Source organism: Arvicola amphibius, chromosome 2 (genome assembly GCF_903992535.2).
Source record: "Arvicola amphibius chromosome 2, mArvAmp1.2, whole genome shotgun sequence".
Classification (NCBI taxonomy): domain Eukaryota; kingdom Metazoa; phylum Chordata; class Mammalia; order Rodentia; family Cricetidae; genus Arvicola; species Arvicola amphibius.
This window is the reverse complement of record NC_052048.2, coordinates 107,919,361-107,928,310: the sequence shown is the minus strand read 5'-3', so window position 1 is coordinate 107,928,310 and position 8,950 is coordinate 107,919,361.

Genomic DNA, 8,950 nt, shown 5'->3' with positions numbered 1-8,950 from the left:
GGAAGGAATGAATTTTCTGAGGCTGAATTAATGCATGACCACATCTGGAAAGAAATAAGCATGTATAATAAATCTTTTGGAAACTTTATAGTTTGAAATGTGACTGTATAAGTTTTCATTGTTTTCACTGACAAAAGACACTATGTTTTTGTTGTTGAAATCTGTTACATTTTAGATGCCTGACTCTCTATGCAACAAACCATGTGGTTGTTCAACAGATGCTTTTTTCTTCTTTTTTATTTCTGATTTCCATCTTAGTAACTTAGACCAGTGGTGTCTTTCCTTTGATGACTTTTGGTATACTCTCAGTGCTGATCAGGCAGTTAATATCTGATGGTATTAATTTCTGATCCTTTTAGATGTGGTATATTTCATACTGTGTGATGTCAACTTTAACCTATGTAATACAGTATTCATCACAAAGTTTTATGTAGGTGTAATTATGAAGGTCCATAACAGTCATGAATAAAGGAAAACAAGTATTTATTTATTTGGGGAAAAACTCAGTAAGTGTAGAGAGTCATGGTCCTCTGTTGTTGCTGGAAGCTGTGACCCCAACTCCAACCACCAACCAAGAGAAAGCATGAACATGTTTCATGCCTGCTCTTATACTACCTCAGACCATACACTAATGGGCCTGTATCCAAAAACCTATTAATTGAATAAATTTCCACAATACCTCCCCCTTTGTCTAAATAAGAGGGTTCCAAACCTAAAGAAACTATATACAATAAGAACAAATAACAAGTATTATCCAGGAAAAAGAAAAGGCAAAAACATACAAAAATAGAACTAAAATTAACATGAACAACATCAAGCTAGAAACACATGCTAAATGTCTGACCAGTCTAAGATAATTAGCAAATAACAGAGAATACCTCAATAGTTGTCCTATCTTGAGGCATCTAAGTCTTATATTGAAAATGTCTTAGCTAAGTTATAAGAGGAGAGGAGAGTACCTATGACTATCTAGTCTTCAGCTCCATCAAAGACCAGAGAACAAAAATAATAATATCTGAGTAAGCAGGATCACAATTGTGACAACTTCCAGAAGGTGCAATATATAAGAGAGACAGCTGGATAGCTTGGCAATCACCCAAAGTCTCCTGTGAAACATTGGGGCAACTAACTTTGGCAAAAGCCTAGCGTAAGTGACAGACCACTTTCAGAGGCAGGAAAATTCGAGACTGTCCATCTTGGCAAGATTCGGTGGTCATTTTTGCTTGTATCCTGCTTGTCCAGGTTGGACAGCATTTATTTTGTCAATAGTGAAGGTAAGGGCAGTTTTTTTTGCCCAAAGGCCAGTTTTGCCAAGAAGAAAACAAGCTCCAAGTAGAATGTCTTTGGTGCTCAACATTCTCCTCAGAAATAGATTGATGTTCCGAGAAGCAATCATGTCTCATGTCAACAAAATATTGAGTTATTTAAATGCCATATTCTACAGTTCTTTGATGTATTTGAAGATAACCTATCTATGAAGAGAAAATCTCTCTGCATCTAGAGAACCTGACTAGCCTAACTATAAGTATGACAAAGTTGGATGACTATTGACTTGTAATTCTTAAAATCTATATAGTTTAAAGACTAAGACTTCACATTATAAAATTAAGCAATCTTTAAGCAGATATGCAGGAAATGAGGATAATGACCTCAAAATGTAAACAATATATATGAGCATCTTGATCAGAGGTAGAAATGTGTAGTTCAATATGATAAATATATCCTAAAATTGTATCAATATATAAAGTATGTTAAGCAGATGTATTAACATGAATACATGCAATATGACAAAATAACTTCACATAGGTGCACAAATATTATAAGCAGAAATAGAAGCATATTTAATATAACAAATATAAATTTGAATCTTTATCAATGTACAAATTATCTTAGAAGGAATACAAAGTTAATTTTTCCTCTGTATCAATATACAAGAATATATACTATTGTAAATTGTCTATACATAATAGTTTACAAGTAGATATACTAATCTACCTATTAGCTCATCCCATCCATTTTCCCTTTTTTCTTTCCTAAAAGAGATCCCTGAGCCTATATCATTTCCACCCCAACCCTATACAACTTATAACCTAACCGCTCACAGATGACAATTGTCTCTAACCATGAAAATAAATTCTGTTGAGAGAGGGGAACGTTGTTTTCTAGAATTACTTCCAACTGTTATGGGGACAATGCTATTTCTATGGGATACTGTAAGCACTAAAAATCTCAAGGTTACTGACTCTTGTACACATGTAGATAGTATCTGAGTAGGCTATAGTGTTTTTCTGAAGTTATTTGAAATTCTGGTCGTATCACTGTAATAAGATGCACCATCTCAGCTAGCCAGGTTGAAATAATCTTGAGTAGTTCATAGCTCAAAACGAATCTTTGAGTGGTGCTATCAGCTCAATGGCATCATATAAAGCAGGTGGAAACATTGTTGTGGACCCCATTTTCTTTCTGGAGACTTCAGAGCTTACTGTAGGAAAATTTATTTGTCATTGTGGAAAATTTAAACATTATTTATATTAAAATGTAAAGTTTGAATTTCAATAGACATATATTAAAATAAAGGTACCATAGAGACAAAAATAGGTGTGGGAAAAAGAAGAATTGTTGAAAACAGAGTTTTGATAACCCTACTCCCTAGATTTTTTTTAAACCTTCCTTCTTTCCGACACCAGCTGGTTCTCCTGATATGAGACAGGAACTGTAAATTTTTCTTTTAACAACATGCTTGGATTTCGAAAAGGAAAGCCACAGTCCAACTCCAAAGCCAGCTTTGATTTTTAAGTGAGTTGAAACTACCACTATACTGAGAAGTAAGAAAATAGGTATGTTTAGGTAGTGAGGTTTTTTTTTTTTTTACCTTGAAGAGAACATTTGTATCATAAGTCATATTTTTTCTTTCTTTGGTGATTCTTTGTGAACAGCTATCTTTTTTCTTTAGGTGTCTAGATGTTCAAGGACTGTTGACTTCTTGAAGATGGATATTTTCTATTTTCCTTGAGAGATAAGAACAGAACCCTGATCCAACTATTGTAAGGTTTCCTTACAATTTGGAAGATTGTCACCTCAGTGGATGAACTGTCATTTCTTTTTATTAAGAGGTTTCTGCTTTTCAAACAGAATCTTCATTAATTTTGATGGTATTCATTGCTTTTCTTCTCCTGTGGAAACAAGAATGAAACCCATTCCCCAGTGTATCACATTTTCTTGCTTTCATTCTAAGGTCAACACATCCTTGAAGTACATTGGATGATTTAATTCTGAAGTTTTTTCTGTCATCCAGTGTCTCTCTGCTGCTTTTGTTCCTTTTTCATTAGCGTTAAGACAATTCTTTAATAAAGAATTTTGCAGTCTATTTCTGGGGGTATTTATCATCCCTTTCTATTTGTTTAACATATCCTTTATATTTCAATTTGCTCTTTCTCTAACTGCCTGACCTATGGGATAGGTTATGCCTATATGCTTAATATTATAATAAGCAAAAACTCTTTTCATTTTCTTAGAGACATATTTTGAAGCATTGTCTAATTTATTTGTGCAGGTATACCCATGGTAACCATAACTTTTAGTAAATGTGTGATTACCTAATAAGACTTTTCCAAACTCAAAGCAGTTGCCCATTGAAAACCCAAAAAGAAATCAATGGTGTGGCATACATATTTTTGTTTTCCAAAATTCTACAAAATTGAACACATCCATCTGCCAAATTTCATTCCTTTGAGTACCCCTTGGGCTACTTCCTGCAGGTAGTGGTGCTTGGTTGTATAAAGAACAAGTAGGACATTTCCTTACAATCTCCTTGGCTTGTTGCCATGTGATATAAATGTTTTTAAAACATTTGCTATTGACATAATTTTTAAAATGAATTTCTGGGGCCTTCAGCACATTCCCAATCAATAATGGGTCAATTTCTGCCTTACTTTGTGCTAGTTGCTAGAGGATCAGGCAGATGAATATGGAATTGGATATGTGTTATATATATATATGGGATGATGCTTATTCCTGATTATATCTTGTACTGAATAAATAATGAAGTCAATTCTGTATCTCTGGTATAAATCCAGCTCCTCCAAAAGCAAAACAACTCTTTACACATCACAAATCAGTAACTATGATGAGAGGTTCTTTAAAATCCTTTAGTACCATAAGAATAGCATATAATCCCAACGTTTGGACAGAATCATAAGGGCTTTGTTCCATTTACTTAAATCTTCTAATTTGCAACCTATGTTTCCTGATTTATTTGCATCAGTACATAGAGCAGGGGCTCCAGTTATAGGTGTGTCCCCTACAATGTGAGGAAGGATCCAAGTAGTTCTCTTTATAAGTCAAATTCTCTTGCTTTTGGGATAGTTATGTTAGTCTCTCACAAAAAAAGTTACTACAAACTCTTTAGCCAATTTCATCATTATTGAAAGATACTATAATTTCTGCTGGGTCTATACCTGCTAATTGACAAAGTCTCAATTTTCCTTTTAGAATTATGTCAGACAACTTTTCCACATAATTTTTAAATTTTTTTACTTGGTTTATGTGCTAAAAAATGCATTCTAAGATAATATCTCCCCTTTGTATTTATATTTCTGTAGAAGAATATTTGTAGGGGGAATGTGATCAGAACATAGATAAGATTCAGATCCACATGATCCACATGTGCCTCCTGTAATTCAAAGTCAGTTCTCTGTCAGTTTCAGCTGGTAATTCTCTGGAACAATTTAAGTTCTTGTTAGCATCTAAGGTTTTGTTTAAATTAATCAGTACATTAGGTTCCAAACCAATAGTGGACCATAGATGGGAAATGTCTTCTAACAACCTTTGGAAGTCATTAAAAGTCTGCAATGGATTTTTTTTTTGGTATTTGGAACTTTTGGGGTCTAGTTTCCTGTAAATCTGTTTTATAACCTAAATAATTTTTTTAAAAACTCATCTTTGTATTTTCAGGAGCAATTTATAATCTCCAACAATGCAAAATTTTCTTTGCTTCTTCGAGCATTTTTTCTAAATTATCTACATTTGAATCAAATAATAAAATGTCATCCATGTATTGGCAAATTATATATTGGGCAAACTGCTTACATATCATTTCTGATGTCTGACTTACAAAATATTGGCATAGGGTGGGTCAATGGTAATGGGTTGTTTTGTTTGTCTTTTATTGATTTATATTTATTGGTCCAATGTCAGCCTTTGCTGCCTCTTCTGCATAATCCAGAGGTTGGGGCCTTCTATTTGGGTTATTCCCAGAAGAAACATTATATCTATAACTACCATGTCTACAATACCTTCTCAGATAGCCTATTTTACTACAATTAAAACATTTGATATTTTGATGTCTCTTTATACCTTTGGAAATCACTTCTCCTATCCAATCCTCACTATTATAGTCAAAGGACTCAACATTGGCTGTGTGCAGGATCTATTCATCCATTGGTGCCAATTTTCTTTTTTTATTAAAAATATCCACCTCCTCTCCTCCTCCCAGTTCCCTCCCCCTCCCCCTATTTCCCCTCCCCCTCCCTTTCCATCCAAAGAGCAGTAAGGGTTCCCTGCCCTGTGGGAAGTCCAAGGTCCTCCCCTCTCCATTCAGGCCTAGGAAGGTGAGCATCCAAGCAGACTAGGCTCCCACAAAGCCAGTACATGCAGTAGAATCAAAACCCAGTGTCATTGTCCTTGACATCTCAGCAGCCCTCATTGTCTGCCATGTTCAGGGAGTCTGGTTTTATCCCATGCTTTTTCAGACTCAGTCCAGCAGGCCTTGGTGAGCTCCCATTAGATCAGCCCTACCATCTCAGTGGGTGAGTGCACCACTTGTAGTCCTGACTTCCTTGCTCATGTTCTACCTCCTTCTGCTCCTCATTAGGACCTTGGGAGCTCAGTCCAGTGCTCCAATGTGGGTCTCTTTCTCTATCTCCATCCAATGCCAGATGAAGTTTCTATGGTGATATGCAAGATATTAATCAGTATGGCTATTGGATCGGGCCATTTCAGATTCCCTCTCCTCAGCTGTCCAAGGAACTAGTTGGGGACATCTCCCTGGACACCTGGGAATCCCTCTAGGGTCAAGTTTATTGCCAACCCTAAAATGGCTCCCTTAATTAAGATATGAACTTCCCTGCTCCCATATCCACCCTTCCTTTAACCCATCCATCTCATTCCCCCAAGCTCTCCCCATCCTCCCCTTCTCACTTTTTACTCCCCATCTCCCCTTACCCCCATCTCACCCTACCCCCCAGTTTCCAATTTTTGCCTGGCAATCTTGTCTACTTCCAATATCCAAGAGGGTAACTATATGCTTTTCTTTGGGTTCACCTTCTTAATTAGCCTCTCTAGGATCACGAATTATAGGCTCAATGTCCTTTATTTATGGCTAGAAACCGATTATGAGTGAGTACATCCATACTCGTTTTTTGGGTCTGGGTTACCTCATTCAGGATAGTGTTTTCTATTTCCATTCATTTGCATGCAAAATTCAAGATGTCATTGTTTTTTACCGCTGAGTAGTATTCTAATATGTATATATTCCATAGTTTCTTCATCCATTCTTCCACTGAAAGGCATCTAGGTTGTTTCCAGGATCTGGCTATTACAAATAATGCTGCTATGAACATAGTTGAACAAATGCTTTTGTAATATGGTAGGGCATCTCTTGGGTATATTTCCAAGAGTGGTTTTGCTGGGTCCTGGAGTAGGTTTATCGCCGATTTCCTGAGAAACCACCACACTGCTTTCCAAAGTGGTTGCACAAGTTTGCATTCCCACCAGCAATGGATAGTGTACCCCTTACTCCACAACCTCTCCAGAAAAGGCTATCATTGGTGTTTTTGATTTTAGCCATTCTAACAGGTGTAAGATGGTATCTCAAAGTTGTTTTGATTTGCATTTCTCTGATCGCTAAGGAGGTTGAGCATGACCTTAAGTGTCTTTTGGCCATTTGAAGTCCTTCTGTTGAGAATTCTCTGTTCAGTTCAGTGCCCCATTTTTTAATTGGGTTAATTAGCATTTTATAGTCTAGTTTCTTGAGTTCTTTATATATTTTAGAGATCAGACCTTTGTCAGTTGCCGGGTAGGCTGCCTTTGTGTCTTAGTGACAGTGTCCTTTGCTTTACAGAAGCTGCTCAGCTTCAGGAGGTCCCATTTACTCAATGATGCCCTTAATGTCTGTGCTGCTGGGGTTATACATAGGAAGTGGTCTCCTGTGCCTATATGTTGTAGAGTACTTCCCACTTTCTCTTCTATCAGGTTCAGTGTGTTCAGATTGATATTCAGTGGTTTTCTGACCATAGCAGTCAAGACTATTTTGTATTTACATCTAAATGATTGCCTTTGGTGGAGTCTAGTTAAACTATCCTATGTTTTTGTAATTCAAATAATGAGCTGAGTGTTTTCAAATTTACTACTATTACCCAGCATTCAGCCTAGCTTCTCCTCACCTAACTGTTCTACCCTATCAGGCCAAGCCAGTTTCTTTATTCATTAACCAATAAAAGCAACACATAGACAAAGGGACCTCCCACACCACTAGCGTGTTAGAATCTAAGTGCTCTTGTGTGCATCTTTCATGAGCAACCCTACCCACATCAAGTGAAAATAAGACATGTAACAGGCAATTATAAGTGACAAAGATGTGTCTTTTGGGCCACCTGGTACAGAGAAGAAAACTGTATATAATATCACATGGTCCAAAATAACCTGAAGAAAATATGACCAGAAACAAAGGGAAGAGAGCCTTGTCACAAGATGCAATTTCAGTCCTAAAGCACCTACATGCCATTGGGACTAAGATCTATTCATCTGGCTTGTAAGTCATACCTTAATGCTGAAGGATTTCCAGAAATTTACTGACAAAGTTCAGTGTTTCAATGATAAAAGTTTCTGTGTCTGGTCTACTCCTACCATTCTATAACAAGTTAAAAAATGTTGATGTCATAGAATGTCTGTGTACTTTGTCTTCGGGGGATGAGTAATTCAAACTTTCCTCTTTTGCCTTTGTAGCTTCCCGAAATGTCACCAAAGGAACCTTCATGTTCTCTCACACCAGTCTTCCTCACTTGTGGAAATTTGTAAAGTTCAAGCAGTGTCCCAACATTTTCAGAGACTGCCAGTGGTGTTCCTATGAATACAGTGCCGGATTTACTCTCCCTTACACATCTGTAATTAGGGATGATGCTTTTACACTCTGTGGCTATGAGCCAAAAAAGCTATTCTTCAGGTTCTCTTTCACTGAATGGAATATAATGTACCCAGATTATTCGAGAGGAGGTGAGTAAAAGATGGGGATTGTTGCTGATCTCCTAGGTGGCAAATACCATGGGCAAAATAAACAAGTAGTTTCTCAATTTGAGCCTGTATGGAAGACACTACAATGTTTATTTGGCAGACTCATAACTACAGAAGTCAGTAAATGTTATGCAGTAGCTGTTATTGGTATGATGATAGGATTTCCAAGACACCTATATTTTAAAATATCCACATGAATTTGTAAAATTAAAATGAGAGTGTCATGTCATCAGGATTTGGTAAAATGTGGAATTTGACTCACTCATCTTCTACAGCTTTCACAATAGCTTGCATGATTTGCCTACAGATGTTCAAATTTTGGTCCATGAGTCAAAATATCATATCTTTTGGTACATTTTTAGCATGCACAACTACAAAAACCAAGTCTTTCTGTATTAAGCTAACAGTTTATTAATACACTGCATTTCTAGCAAATCAAAACCCCCACTACCAAGAACAGCTTGCCTCTCTCTAAGTTGTTGTCTACTGAGTTCACATAGGTTCCCCAAGCAATACAGTTGACTGCCAATAACCTGTATTCTTGGCTGCTCTTCAAAGCATGACAGGAAGATTTTGCTGTTAATGACACTGCATGATTAAGTCACAACATGGGAAAAATCAAGTAGTTTGTCAGTTGGAAAGTGTATCCTTATTGTGTAGC